The sequence below is a fragment of the Anabrus simplex genome, chromosome 10 (assembly GCF_040414725.1).
Source record: "Anabrus simplex isolate iqAnaSimp1 chromosome 10, ASM4041472v1, whole genome shotgun sequence".
Taxonomy (NCBI): Eukaryota; Metazoa; Arthropoda; class Insecta; order Orthoptera; family Tettigoniidae; genus Anabrus; species Anabrus simplex.
Window position 1 is genome coordinate 79,636,649 of NC_090274.1, and position 15,496 is coordinate 79,652,144.

At 37.0% G+C, this 15,496-nt stretch overlaps 1 long non-coding RNA gene across 1 annotated transcript in view; it reads left to right on the forward strand.

The window, feature by feature from the left end:
• The first annotated feature begins 1,015 nt into the window (after positions 1 to 1,015).
• LOC136882328 (uncharacterized) overlaps positions 1,016 to 15,496 on the forward strand; it is a 43,648-nt gene continuing 29,167 nt past the window's right edge. Inside the window, exons 1-2 of the long non-coding RNA XR_010861143.2 lie at positions 1,016 to 1,129; positions 6,579 to 6,674. This is a non-coding gene — a long non-coding RNA (uncharacterized lncRNA). The remainder of the gene's footprint in view (positions 1,130 to 6,578; positions 6,675 to 15,496) is intronic.

The window sequence follows — 15,496 nt, forward strand, 5'->3', positions numbered from 1 at the left end:
TTAAATGATGAAAAACTTATTTAAAAGCGTCTATGGTAAAATTCTTTTTGATAAAATTAGGTGGCGTGAATAAAAAGTATGTGTTTGTAATAATCTTCAGGCATTTGTGAGAAAATAATAACTTAATTAAAATTTGCGTCTGTGGTGCTGTTAAACAGTTTGTTTTAAATAAACATACTTTAAAATATTCTAAAGTGTCTATGGTAAGGCACTTATTCAAAAACACTTGTGCTTGAATGAAAGTTTGTCAGATGCACCAGTCTTCAGGTATTTATTGTTTATATTTAATAACTTCCTTGAGTGATATTCTTGTGGTTAAAAGGCCGTGTTGACTGTTTAACATCCGAGAATTGCTCTTCGGAATGTGATAAAAGAAATTGTGTTAGTCGTTTAACTTGTTAAAACCCTGTGGTGGCTTCTGTTATACAAAATGGCGATCTGATTCGGGCAGCTTGCCTCGCGATCTTATCTGGCAAATGTTTAATCCGCGTTGCCTTGGAGAACCAACACAAACTTTTTATTCACGCCACCTAATTTTATCAAAAAGAATTTTACCATAGACGCTTTAAAATAGTTTTAAATATGTTTTTCATCATTTAAGTTTTTTAAACACAATTGTAAACAATACTGTAATTTAAGTATTATTCACATAAATCTCCTTACCCCCAACCCCCCCCCATCTTCCAATTCATTTAAAGCATCTAGAACAATAGTTTTTGGATTCCCATGGGATATAGTTTTAAGATCCAATGTGCTTGCTTTTAAATGTTATCATCTAAGATTTTTTATATACAGCTGAAGATGACCACTAAGTGGTCGAAACATGTACTGTGTTTGTTAATGTATTTTTAAGTTTGCCAAAGGCAAAAGAAATAAAGTATCGATTAGGTGGCTTTTTAGATTAATTTGTTGATTAAACTCATCGATACGGCCATGAAGTGGACAGCTTGCAATAAGTAGCAATGACAGCAATAAGGTAATATATTTTTCTGGCTTATGTTACAGTGTAAGGTCATTGGAAGTTATCAACAGTCCTTTGTAACTACTTCAGTTGCAGTGTGAAATGGACCTGTAAATAAAGATCAAGGAGGAACCAGCCTGGCCTGAAAGAACAACAAATGCATCACTTGTAAGTCTCATTCCAGATAACTTCCTAGAGGTCAGAATTTAACCCTTAGTACCTGAATAAGTCTGGCAGGGGCATAATTTACTATGTGCTTCCTTAATGTTAACCCAGCAGTCACCATTTGCTGTGTGAGCATCTAGGCGTAGTACGACTCTGTTTTGTTTCTTTGTCTGGGAATACACCACAGCGCGCTACACAAAGCTGCCAACTCTTAGAAACTACAAACCACAGTATTGATGTACAGCTATTGGTCAATTTAGTGACAAAGACATTGCTCAAGGGACAAGGAAAGGGGTTCTGGTGGCATGTGCCACCAGGTAAGGGTCGCCGAGTGGACAGTTGGCCTCTGGCAATTACTAGGGAGATGGCAGTGCATTCTTTGTTTGATAGTGGCATGAAGTTGAATCGATGTTGTGGACTTGATATTGAAGGAGCCTTGGTTACGTCCAGCTAGTGACAAAGTTGTGATTAGCAGTGTGTCAAGATTGAGGCTTCAGGGCATTTCATCAGCTAAGTACCCCTTGAGTGAGTGTCTGTTGTTAATTGATCACCTCTGTTGGTTATTGAAAGTTATTCTTGGAGTGTATGTGGTTATGAATTTATTCTGCATGGTGTGGTTATGGAATCTTTGTGGGTTTGACGTCATTTACTATCATATCTGCCAATTGCAGTGCTAGTAGTTGATGAAGGGATGGAAAATTGTGGGTGTTAGTTTGAATTAGTTTATGGCCGGTAGGTCCTGGCTCTCATGGAAAACTTATTTTTACTCGAAGAGAAATTCGAGCTCAGATTTGAATAATTTAAACATCTTTACAATGACACAAATGTTCCGTGAGCACGTAGTAAAATTCTGCTTTGGAAGTTTACTGTGAGTATAGCTCGTTAAAAACAAACACCGTGATGAAGGCAGAGATGCACAGGAAAATTTTGGAGAAGATGCAAGATATTTTCATCATCTTTCCTTGCTCTGTCTGCTGCTATTCTAATCACAGTCCATTGCAAACTTCTGAGCATGTTGCTTTCAGTTCAGTGGATCTTCATCTTATAACTCAGGGGGTAAACTGATGACATGCTAATTTCATGTCAGCGAGTGTGATTCAGGTTAGGTCTAGAGGTATTTGAAGAAGCTGAATTATCCCAGCATATATCTGTAGTTTTACTGGCATGAACGTGAATTCCTGCTCAGCATTGTGGCACCTCAGATTCTTTGAAAACCTTGACAATTTGAAAAGAGATGCTCAATGAATAACTGTAACTTGACAGTAATAATCTGTTGCAATCACTGCTAATTTAAAGATGAGATATTGCCCAATGGTTGCTTAAAGCAAAAATTCTGCAATTAATGATTGCTATTCTCAGAGTAAATGTGTGCTTCTTGAGTTCTGAGTTGCAGGCACTACAGAAGAGAATGGTGTCTGAACATATCCAAGGTGTGAGTTTATTGCTGTTAGAGATCTCTACCTTTGATATTTCTTGTTATGTCAGACTTGAAACTGGCATATGAGGGCACTCCTGATCAAAAACTCTAGGTTTAATATTTCTTATAATGCTACTGCATCAGACTTGAACAGATATGAATATTATGTTAAAGAAATGTGTGCCAGTATTGGAAACTGTTCGCGAGTGTGTTAATGTTGGGGTTGGATTAGTCTGTACTTTTTACTGTCAGTATCGAAATTACTTTGGTTTAGGTGTTGCACCTCTTCTATTTTTCCCCTCTGATTATAATACAGGATGGTTGGCCCAAAGTACTTTTTAAAAAAACTAATATCTTCCAACACTACTGCACCACCATTAGCACCACATGTTAAAAATTATTACTCCTATCATAATTAATGCAGAAGAAGTTAAATCACAAATCTTTCATTGGTGGTTTTAAGACTGAATACACCAGTCTGCTGAACAAAATGTCAGCAAAGGTGTGATAAGCCTGGGTTACACTCACATCCAAAATGTGCTGGAAGATATGTGTTAAGGAAGGAGCAGATTTGCCTGTGGCATACGAGAGATAAAATAGCTCAAAATCCACGTGTACGCCTTTGCTGGCGGGACCTATTGTTTACAGTGCACTATGTCTTCTGGTATAGGCTAGAGCAATTTTGTTACTTTCATTGATCTGTCTCTGTCTTATACTTGGCTTTGACAATGCCATTCCTTATGCAGCCGGTCGCTGCTATGGATAGTGTGAAACTATTGCTCATAGGTTCGATTGGTGCATGCATTTCAGTGGGCTTGGCAGACTGATATGTCATAGCAACTTCTGGCTCAGTGAGGAAAGCAACGGGAAAGTACCTCACTCCTCATTTCCCTAGTATGCCTCTTCAGTGATGCTTAGGCCATCCATGACAGCTGATGGCAGAGCTGTTGAGGATCCAACTAGCCTTCGGGATGATGACTAAACATACATACACTTTCTCTCAAAATAAGTACTTTGCTCAGACATTGAATTTATTTAGAAAGGCAGATTAGTGATTAGCTCATTTTATTCCTACAGCATAATTATAGAGAACCATGTCTAATAACTGGTTGAGTGCAAATTATTAGACTCAAACAAAAAATCCACATACAACCCAGTTTCTTTTGCAAACACGTCTATTAAAACACTCTTTCATATTGGTTAATACTTAGTATGGTATCCCTTGTCCTTAATATGCCCCTTCTTAGTGGGCTCTGACACCTTGAGGACTTAAGGCACATTAAACAAAGAAATTTCTTTCCTCTTTTTCATTATTTCCCTCTCCATTTTGTGCATCCTTTTCATCCATTCCTTAGTTTGGCTACTGCTCTCTTTCTTCTATGTTGAATGGGTTAAGTCAGTATATTCTAGAACTTTATACTTATTTCACTTTTATTAGTAACTTAACTTGACCATAAGCTTTTGATCACAGTGCCGACAAGGTTTTATGAATCCAAGTGAGAAATTTAAAGGTCCCATAGTCAATCATAAAAGAGCTTCGGAAACTGCAGATGTACACTCCAACACCGCTGACTCTCCACTGACAATGTTCTCATCCCCTCAATTCTTCACAGAACACTACATAACATCAACATCGTTGTAGTATTAAAATATTTCTTTTGTAGTAGCTTTGAGTTTGGGCTAAATCACATCTTTCACTGGTATATGACTGTGATAAGCCTGCTCCTTTCATGTTTATTTTCATTTTATACTTGGAAGAATTGAAATATGCTGTTTGAAACAGAACTTTCTTAATGCTTTATGTAGCCCATGTGAGCTCAGCAGAACCATAGTGGAGAATCTCATTCCAATATTTCAAGGTATTGTAATCTGTCTGTAAACAAACTCTATGCTGAGAACAAAATATGATGGAGAACAGTTATAACACTTGTAATTGGATCAAACAACTTTTAAGATATGATTTATATGATTGTACATATGAAAACAATTCATACAATTTAGTGTTTATGGCTATGGCTGTGTTCTTCCAAATTCTGTGCGAGATTGCCTCAAGTCCATCCCTGGTAGTATATTTTCTGATATGGCTAGAAAATCTTTATCGTTTTATATTTTGTTCCCAATCTCTTCCTTTCTCTGATATAAGGTGTGAGCAAGAATAGTAACACCATTCTCAGTACAGCCTTTGGTTATAACAATCCTCTGCTGCTAGAAATCTTCCTTAAACTTTTGTGAAATATTGAAAGTACAGAATTGTGCAAATTATTAGACACAAACAAAAAATCCACATACAACCCAGTTTCTTTTGCAAACACGTCTATTAAAACACTCTTTCATAATGTTTAATACTTAGTATGGTATCTCTTGTTTTTATAATCATTTTCATACGGTTTGGCATGCAGTTGATAAATGTTTTACAATTTTCCTTGATATCTTGGTCGCTGTGCTGTATCTTCACAAGCTCCTCGAAAAGTGGAATCTTGTTTGTAATCTTTTTCTTTCTCAGCTTTTTTAAACTACTGCCCACAGATTCTTGATAGGGTTTGCGTCCGGGCTGTTACCTGACCAGAGAAAAAGGACATTTACATTGTTTTCTTTTAGGAATTTGAACACTGATTTGGCTTTATGACAGGGTGCTCCATCCTGCGTGACGATCAAATCTCCATCCGGAAACCATTCCTTCAGCTGTGGAAATAGTCATGTTTCTAGCACTTTCTTGTATTTTTCTTGTCTCATATTACCTTGTACCAGATACAACCTGCCAGTTCCCTTGGATGACATGCAGCTCCATACCATCACGGAGGTTGGATGCTTTACTGCCTCTGCGATGCACTGAGGATGGAACTCCTCATCGTTTGCTCGGCAAACGTACTGAGCGCTTTCTTGGCTGATAAAGAATATTGATTCATCAGAAGACGACCTAAAAAAGGAATTAAGAGGAACCATAAATATCATGCTATAGTAACTTTCTAAAACAAGACAAATATGTATCCTGTTGTGAGTTATATATTCACTTCATGAACTGCAACTTCTTTCCTACTACTGGTTTTTAAAAATAATGTTACCCTACTCCAGTCACCACAAAATTTCTCCTGAACTTCCTTGGCCCAAATCAGCCTTTTTGTGGCCATTGCAGGCGTGATTCTTGGCTTCTTACGGGGTCTGTGTGCTAACAGACCGGCGGCACAATGTCGTCTGTGAACAATAGGCAGTATTATCTCCACACCATATGATTTCACATTGTCTGAAATGTCCTTACTGGATGCTCTTCTGTTTGCTTTAGCTATCTGTGTAAGTTTTCTAGTCATTCATGGACTCATTTTAGGCTTTTGACCTCAGTTACCTTTTCGTTTTGTAAGAAGTTCATCACCAGCCTTGATTACCACGTTGATTCGGCTCACTGATTTCTTTGAAACATCCAGTTTTCTTGAAATATCGCGTTGAGAAAATACGTTTTCTTTCAATAGGCGTGCAACCAAGGCCTTTTTCCTTGGTGATAATTCTGCCGTCTTCCCCATAACCACTTTTTAACAGAAAAGAAACTTCACAGAAGAATCAGTACTGAAGTATCAAATACAACAATGCTACTGCCTTTTTGAAACAATAAAGCCTTGTAAATCACTAGAAACCATCCTACTGACCCCACATTATCGCATACTCCTCAACAAAGCAAGAATGATATAGCAAATTACATATCAAGAGGCTGAACAGAACAGTTTGTGTAGAGAAGTAAAACAACAATTGCTGCCACCTCCAGAAAAAGAAACTTACCTACCACACATACTTAATACCATGGCCCAATACTATGATCCACACATAAGCAAAGCTCAATGAAACGAAATAAGTCATTCCTCCCGTATTTATTGAGATATAAATCGTGATAAACAGAAAAATGTGAAAATATGATGGTGAGTCTAATAATTTGCACACCTCTGTAACTGTAATACTGGCAACTAATGAATTAATATGCTCATTTGTTGGTGACTATCTTTGTAGATCTGTGTTATGTGCATACCTAATATATCTTATTTTCTACAGGAAGATATTGAACATGTATCAGAAGTGATAGCTCTGAAAGAAAAAGTTAAATCAGAGTTAACAGAGCCAGGATCAACACAGGAAAACTCTCTTGAGGTAATGTACATAATTTGATAAGCCATTGTCAGGTAATGAAAATGGTTAGAAAATGGCTCAACAGATATCAGTGTTTGACCCTTCATCTCAGTGCACACGATTGATAGTCTGAGGAGTTTTTGACTGTTTACTTACCTAAGTTTCACTTTTCCGTCAAGTTGTTCCATGATCTTGCGTTATAAATTGTGCAGCAGTTAGAATTGCTCTAAAGACCTCTACTGTATATAAATTGGGAGCTGGTATCATTCATACTAATACTTTTGACTTCGTAAATATTTTTGAACACAACGTAGCTATAAGATGCATTCTTTCGTTACTGTTACATTATACTTTACTAGTTGCTTCCACTGAAACACTTTTGTTATCTTTTTGATTATATTAATTATTGATTTCTAGAAATGAAATGTTGTAGGAAAATGATTTTAAATTTAGGAAAATAATTGTTTTCATATATTGCTTTTTTATACTTCTCATTTCGTTATCATAAAATTCCCTTTTTATTATAATTTCTTCCAATGTCTTTCATATAATTTCTTATCGTTAGGTAACTTATGTTTTCATTTAACGTCGTTCCCATAGTATTGTGAGAATATATATCCACCGGGATACCTCACAATGGAAATTTATTTAATAATAATAATAGTGACATCCTACGGTGTGCTCTTTAATTAGACTACCCTTATTACACCTAGGCTTCACACCATTTAGCAATAATAATAATAATAATAATAATGCATAAAAACAGTGTATAGATAGTTTTAGTATACATCTTACGTGTATCTGGAAGTTTACGAATGGAGAAATATGTGAAAAAAGAAGTCACAAACAAACAGTGATAATTAAAGAATTGATACCTTCCAGGTATACGCATTTCTTTTCCTATTTCATCCCACAACTCTTCCTTATATTCTTGTAATCTTCATTACTCATGTCGTAAAGATTTGGATGTTTCTTTTTGCAATCTGTTAACAGTTCAGTTACCATTGTTACCGTCACAATGAATGCGGGATGCAGGAAACGCTGCATGCTGCGAACTGAAAATGGTTCGCAGCAATCCTGCCATGTAGTTGGGAGAGTAATGCACCGGTGTGAATGGATCCATATCCCGCTGTACTCACAACAGCTCACAATGGGATCATTCCCCCTCCTGCTCCCGCATCCCATGTTGGTGCGTGCAGACCTTTATCCTGACCTTTTTTCACGTAGACTCTGGTGGAATATATGTGCTGAAATCCAAGAATTAAAAAATCTTCCTATTTTTGATTTCTAAACGTTGGCAGGTATACCCATGCAATAGGTGAAACATGACCCATTAGATTAGTACGACAAGATGTAAATCTTAATTTTTGAGAACCCAATGTGTATTGAATAGGTGGATCTCAATAAACTTTTGTAGTATTGTTGAATTAATGTACATTTCCTAACGGACCAGTCTTGAGATTTGTAACATGTAATGTCAAAGCCAACCAGGCTCCCTATGAGTTAAACAAATACCTCAACCTAAAGGTAAAGATCTGTAAAATATGTAAAGACATAGCCTATTTAAAAGAACCTCAAACCTATTACGCTGGCGTAGCAGGGGGAGAGGTGATACTCCCACGTGGCACGTCCCAGGTGGTGGTTAGCGGTGTCCTATCCGGCTTGCGGCGGACTTGAGGGAAATAAAATGCCTCTCACGGACCGAACACACAACCTGCTGTGGGTGGGGGGACACAGAGGAAGAATACAACCACGGTATCACCTGCCTGTCATTAGAGGTGACTAAAGGGGCAACCAGGGATGATTATATTAGAACCATGAAACCACTTGTGATTAGTACCACCACGCAGGGAACACCGTGGGTTGCTTTTACTTGCAAATAGTACCACTATGTCCAGTACCAAATAGGTTCGTGATTAGTAACAAAAGACTGCACGACAGCATTTACAGTACCTGTGATTAGTAGATCTATATGAGCGACACCATCAGATGAGGGAACCCATGGTTCTGGCTTGCCTATGATTAGTACCCACTATATGAGGAACACCATGGGATAGTACAAGTCCCTGTGGTTAGTACACATATGTGATGAACACCATAGGTTTGCGTTGCTTGCAAATTGTGCGGTTATGTGCGAAACTCTGTAGGTCTGTAATCCATGTGTGAATTTCATTACCTGTGAGTAGTTCCATAATGTGTGGAATACCGTGAGTCTACGCTACTTTTGATTAGTACTGCAACATGACAAATACCATGGTTCTACTTTTCTAGCGATAAGTACCATTATAAGGCGGCGATGACTTGGATTTTGGATCATCGATTCAGTATCGTGCTATAGAAGCAGTAATACTATTGTTATGTGTCAGCTTCTGTGCATGTGAGGAATAGTGGGTCGGTTCCACTGATCATTTTAAATTCATATCCATCCATCCATTCTTCGTCCTCACCCTTTGAATTTTGGTCAGTGGAGGATTTTGGACTTATAATTTATCATTTCATTTAATCTCATTTCTTACCATTAGGGGCCGATAAACTCAGTGTTAGCCTTCTTTAAACAACAAACATCAATCAATCCATCATATTTAAAAGAATTTATATGACTAAAGTTGGTCGCAAGATTTTTGAGACATGTTCAGAGGAAAGGCATACCTGGTCCCAATTTAACTAAAAACTAAAAATAGAACCAATGAAATCTGGCTTAAGGATGAAATCAAAACATTCTATCAAAAGAAGTCGCAGTTAATTTTACAGTTATACAAGATACACTTAGCAGTATCTCAACACATATCCCCAATAGAATGAAGTTCCTTCAGCTACATGTAGATTATAATTTAAATGATATCTTGAGTAGGAAACAAATGACTTTAGATTATAAACTTTCTTATTAAAAAGAAACTCAGCTGCAGTTACTGAAAAAGAACGTAGAAAAATTAAAAAGCATCCCAGCTTTTAACAACTCGCCAGCTATATTCAATATAACAAACACAAACTTCTCAGAAAAAGAAATTGACCTGTTAAGCAAAGGATTAAAGCATAATTGGCCCAGCACATGCAAAGAAAGTGACGTGATCAACACTATAGCAGAGGTTGAGTCGAATATATCAAAACTCCCCTTCGATGTGCAGAACGATTCCAGGTACGTAATAAAAAATAAATTACCGACAGTAACTGAGGAATTAAATAAAACTTCTGATCCCAACCACACAAATCGAATTCAAGGATTAAAAAGCAAAATTAATGACAGTAACATCATAGTAACTAAAGCAAACAAACGAGGGACTACAGTTTTATTAGACAGAAAGGAATATATTACAAAAAGAGAAAACTTTTTTTGCAGATGCAACATTTTCAATAGTCAGGAAGGAACCCAGAACCAGAATTCAATGAATTTTAAAAACACTAATAAAGAATTCAACTTTCTTATTCAGTGAGCAAGAGCAGCAAAAACTAATCCACATATACTCTATTATCCCAACGGCCAGAGCCTTACATAAATTACACAAGAAAGACACACCCATGTGTCCCTTCATCATTTGCAGAAATAGCCTGACTTTTAAGACTTTGAAACACATTCACTGTTTTCTCAAAATATATTATAGATTTTATAACAAATCCCCATTAAAGAATTTTTGTTGACTTCTGTGTTATCTTAAAGAAATTTACCGTACTACCTACCACATTATGTGCTCCTTTGATAAAACAACATATATTCTAACGTGCCGACAAAAGAAACACTGAATATTATCAAAGACAGCCTTTCCAAACAAAGTAATCTTAGCACGTTTGAAATAGATGAGTTCACTGAGATTCTGAACTTTGTGTTAAAGAACAACTATTTTACTTTCAATGGCAAAATTTATCACCAGTATGGCCTGGCAATGCATGATCCATTATTAGCCATTGTCTGACGTATACATTGATTCGTTAGAACACGTAAAATAATGTGAAAATTAAAGGGACTCAGCCTTTGGCTTAGGTATGTACATGAAAACTTTGCAATAATAGATAATAGTCTTGACAATAGTAACAAAATTTTAGTTCTTTTAAAGAACGTCAAACAAAATATCAAATTCACCAAAGAGGACGAGTTCAGTGGATCCATTAACTTTTTAGACTTCACAGAAACACGCGTTAACAATACATTCGATTTCCAAATTTTTAGAAAACCCAAGAGCCTGCAAACAGAAATCAGTTACATAAAGAATTGGTTGTTTTAAAACAGAAAGAGTTAACTGAATAATAAACAAGATCAAACTTAAATTAGCAACAAACCTCGTCGTGGATAAACCCAAAAAAATCTAAGTTCAACACATTCACCTACAATAATCCAGGTATTTACCAGATTAAAAAAATGCTTAAAAAAGCAAAATATCAACATTGCCTTTAGGACAACAAATACGAATCAAAAGCTGCTTCTCAATCACAACACAGTCAACTCAAACAGTAGCATCTATTCCTGCTCAGGCATGTACAGGCTCAAATGCACGCAATCTGACGTCTCGTGCATCGAGCAAACAACCTGGAGTTTCTTCACACCAGATAATTATAATGCCAATAAACACAACATGTTCTGAGCCATGATTTCCCACATGAATGGAAAAGCATCAATTCATAACTATTGAACAGTACTTTACAATTATCAAAAGAGTCGGCAAAGGGAAATGACTGAATTAGGAAGCATTTATATATATATGCTTCTTAATTATATATGTATGTACATTTGGACCAATACTATAATAAAGACCTAAATCTGAATAATTTAATGGAAGTAAAGAATCGCTTATACAAGATTTTACCCAACTTGCTACAATCATGAAATCTAAATTCTAAAAATCTAAAACTAATATCCACAAAGCTCCCATCATTCCATTAAAGGTAACTCCCTTTGTGTCCACCCCTACCAACCTCCTACAGCTTAACCCTCCACCCATCTCCTCTCCCCTACCACACCCCTTTCCTTCAATTCCACACACATACAAAACAAAAAGTGCAGGTGTCATTCATTCTGATGCTGCAAAGGCAACTAGTTCACACCAGCAAAGTCGAGGGGTAAGTAAATGTATACACAGAGTTTTTCGTCAAATTTAACTTTTTGTTCTTCTTTAGCGTTTGTCCCGCCTGGTGGCAGTGTTTGCTCTGTGGATTAGTTGTCTCCATTTAATTCAATCTCGGGCCATGTCTGGATGTAGTCCTACCGCTTTCAGGTAGTTGTGCTCTGTAGTTGTCCCTTGCACCTTTTTCCAGCGATTTCCAACTATACGCTGACTTTGCCAGTGTATTGCCTTATGCACGCAACTCATACCCAAACCAGTGTAGACTGTTTCCTGTATTTTCTTCTGGATCGGTGCAACGCCAAAACTTCCTAATATCATCATTTGAAATATGATCCAGTCTATTGTGCCAGCTGTCCACCTAAGCATCTTTGTCTCCATGACGCTTAGTCGACGTTCTACCTCCTTTGTAGCAGGCCAACACTCAGTGCCGTAGAGAGTGACAGGATGGATAACAGTCCGGTAGATCTTCGATTTCAGATGGTCCTTCATCTAACTGTCGCAAGTGACGCCCGTTGTCATTTGCTACTTCAACCAGGCTGCGTGTATTCTTGTGTTGACCTCGTCAGTAAGTCTGCCATTGTCAGAGATTGTGGAGCCAATATATTTAAATTCCTCTACTCGTGATAGATCTTCACCATCAGCGTGGATGGTTCTAAATTCTTGAGGATCGAATGTCATGTATTCTGTCTTCATTTTGTTTAGGCGCGGACCATATTGCGCTAGTCGGTTGTTCCACTCTTCTGTTTGGCGCTGGAAATGAAGCTTATTCTCAGCAGCCAACATGACATCATCAGCATAGAGAAGTGTCCATGGTATTGGCTTGTGCAGGTCTGATTCGCCAAATGTAACCCTTTCTCTAATCTTAAAATTCCTTTTACCCTCCTCTCATTACAGATTCTTCACCACACATCCCTCAGTATTCGATTTCAACATTCAAGTTGTAGCTAACTTCAAGCACGAGCGTCCCCATTTGACTAATACTACAAGAGGAAGCTGTCACATCAGCTACTAAAGACATACATGGCAACACACAGTCGTGAACCTTTTTTTGCTTCGTCACATTACAAATATGGGTTTAATAACAGTAACAACTCCATCTGTCACACAGCTGTACACTCTACTGTATCATAACACTACAAGCTTCCTACAAGAATATTCAATGTCATCCTTCAATTACTAAACTACTTAAGGTTCACAGTAAACATTCTATGACTTCAAACTGAGTTGCCTTAACCTTTTAATTGCTGAGTTACCAGTTGACTGTTTGGTACCTCAGTGCTGAGTTTTTTCATTTGGCTGTAAATTTTTTTGTAGAAGCCTCAATTTTTAACTTATCATTGGGGAGATTAGCTTAAAATGTTTATAAATGTTGGTTGTTTATAAATCTAAATGCAAATGGTAAATCTTACACTTATGTTCAACATTATTTTGAGAGTAAGAAATTACACTTATGTGCCCATGCGTGCATTATCCTTATACAAAGTAAAGAGCCCAAAATAATAGTATTTCCTAAAATATGTAGGCAACTAATACATGTAACTTCTTAGTAGTATATAAGTTGATATTTTAAAATACTTTTCAAACCTGGAATGTGGCGATAGTTAAATGTTTTCTACTCGTTGTTTGTGATGCTGATCATGTTCATTTGTAGTTATTTGGACACTAATTCAGCAAGTTTCTCCTATTCTATTTTTTCTACGATATACTCTCTAATACTTCTTATTTCTCATGCAGAGTTGGTTAGGAAATATCCGTTCTTTTTAATGAATCTAACTGTACATATACAGTAGAGTCAGTCTCACTGATTTTTGTAATATTACCTTCGCGATTTGTTGTGAAACTTTTTTCAATATTTTTGTGCTGTACTATTTGTAACTTCTTGTGTCTTGTGGAGAAAACTAGGAAAGACCAAAGTAGGATTCCTAAGTTTTACGGGGAATAAGAAGAATAAAAGGTAGTAAGGGATCAGCATTTACAAAGTTTATTATAACATTTGCAGAGAGAGGTGAAAGAAGGTGTGGGCTGGAATGGGTCTATCTACGAGAGACAAAGATTAATTTGAAACTTTAAAATAAAGGTTATATTTCTTTTCAGAAAATTAACTATTAACAGAAGATATCTTCAGGTACAGGTAGTCAGGTACAAAATAGCAATTTAGATACAAGTATAGAAAACCCAAGGATTGGTAATTTACAAGGTTTGAGCTTAGAGCTCCAAAGTTACAAGTTTTCAACTTCTCTAATGTTGTGTTAAGTTAGATAAGGAGAGATATCTCCCAAGATATAATTTTCCAGAGCACTTTGCTCCAACCGTTACAGCCTTCCAAAGGCACCACTGAAAGGTACACAAACATTTATTACAGATTTTCACAAGAGCTTACATGCTCTACAATTTCTACCAAGGAGACTGCACTCCCAAACTCTTACGGTCTACTCAAGGCAACTTTACACAATACCTTTCAATTTGTGGCCTCTCTAGACACAACCTACAATTTGCAATTTAGATTACACATGGATATCTAGTACCCATCCTACTGGGCCTTCATGAAAAACAAGAACAGGTTAAATTACTGGCCCAAACTCAAAATGTATGGAGACGTGCACTTGCACTCCTTGGACACCAAGTTTAAAACTCTACTTAGGCTCGTGGCCCAGTGATACAGAGGTTAATCCCAAACTACCGAGGTGACCAGAACGGCGAGTTAATTAATGATTTACAGGATGAAAACAGTAACAGAATTATAGTCACCTCAAGATGAATTGAAGGGGAATTCGAAAGGGTAATGCACTCTCTATCCCCGATTTGCAGTTTAAGTCTTTATGAGGTTTTACATGAGAAAGAAGAAAGTGTACATTTTAGAAAACAGCCGGTTACAGAATTAAAGATTAGAGCAAACCACTCGGGTCATTTTGTGGAGATAGCTACAGAGATAGAAAAACTGGTGGCCATAACCTGGGCTGATGTTCTGGCTGCCAAAGAATGAGGAACCCCGCATGCTCTCTAAACACACACACTCAGAATTTCGACGATCAATAAGACAAGTTAACTTGGAAAAGCCGCTGCTTTTATACCCAAGAGGAGTGTTCGAAAAGGCTCTGAACTAAATCCGGACACTCCTCATTTTATTGGGTAATCAAAAGTTACAAGAAGCCTATGATTGGATGAAAAATGAATACAGAAAATGTATGATTGGTTAAAAACCAACTCTGGCGGGATGAGAAGGAATTGTTGCAAACACTCAAGTATCGAAATGAAAGTCAGTACAGTTGAGAAAACCTATAAACACAAAACTTCTTTAAATCACTGATTATTCCACCTTGCACCAGAATGCATGACCTCAGTTTTTTGAAGAGACATCTACGGAGAGAAGTGCGAACTTCTTATGATACACCAAAACAAAACAAGGAAATCCAGTCAGTTTAGGAAACTTTAAAATGTCATGTTACTCTGTTATTTAGTAGTGACATCTTCTGATCAATGTCCCAACTTCATGCACTAGATGTTTCAAGATTTGTTCGATAGATAATGTTTTCTAAGGCGCTTCCTTTAAATGTACGGGGATGAGGTGTACCTCCTGGTAAAGTCCGTTATCTTTAAGTTTCTTGAAATAGGTTCAGAATTTTCGTGTTTCAAGATCCCCTCACAGTGGAGAACAGGGCACGGAAAATTCCCAGGTCATCGATGGAATAAACACTACCAGACTCGGTCATTTCTACCAGGAACCTCAGAAACCTGGTACTTTCTTCAATTGAATTGACTGATTTTTTTTTAACTCCATTGAAGTGGTCC